Below are 647 nucleotides of genomic sequence, written 5' to 3'. Positions count from 1 at the left end.
CAACGACGCTAGAAATTACAACCTATGTGGGAAACAAGGGGACTGTAATACATTTCCTGGAAATTGCACTGTAAAGGAGGTGCATCTTCCCTCACAGTAGGTGAAAAGCAAGCAGTACTTATGTGGTAATCCCACAAGGTTGTTTAATTTTTTTTCTTTCATTGCAGAAAATCCACAGACAGATTACATTATGGTCTGAGCTTTAATATAGCCAAACTCTTCCTAAACCTGTAGAAATGGGCACTGATGTAATGCAGTTATTAATCAGTAAAAGAGCTCCTATAAAAATATTCAACTTCCTTAGTTATAAAAGATAACAATTTAATCTATCAAATTAGTAGATACTGAAAAATATTAAAGATATTGAGGATGGGTGATATACTGCTAGGAGGTGAATAAATTATTTTGATCTTTCTGACAAGCTATTTCATAAATGTATCTGATGACTTAAAATGATCTTACCCTTTTAACACAATAAATTCAGTTTTAGGGAACATTCAAATTTATGGGCAAATGTTTATGTTTAAATATGTTTGTCATTGTGTTAATTCAAATAACAAAAAAGTGTGGAAACAACCTAAACATCTAACAAAATGAATGACTGAAATATGATACGTTACCCCAAATTCATAAAAAAAGGTTTGCAA

The sequence above is a fragment of the Camelus bactrianus genome, chromosome 18 (assembly GCF_048773025.1).
Source record: "Camelus bactrianus isolate YW-2024 breed Bactrian camel chromosome 18, ASM4877302v1, whole genome shotgun sequence".
Lineage (NCBI taxonomy): Eukaryota > Metazoa > Chordata > Mammalia > Artiodactyla > Camelidae > Camelus > Camelus bactrianus.
The sequence above is the reverse complement of the archived record's forward strand: the minus strand, read 5'-3'. Positions refer to the sequence as shown.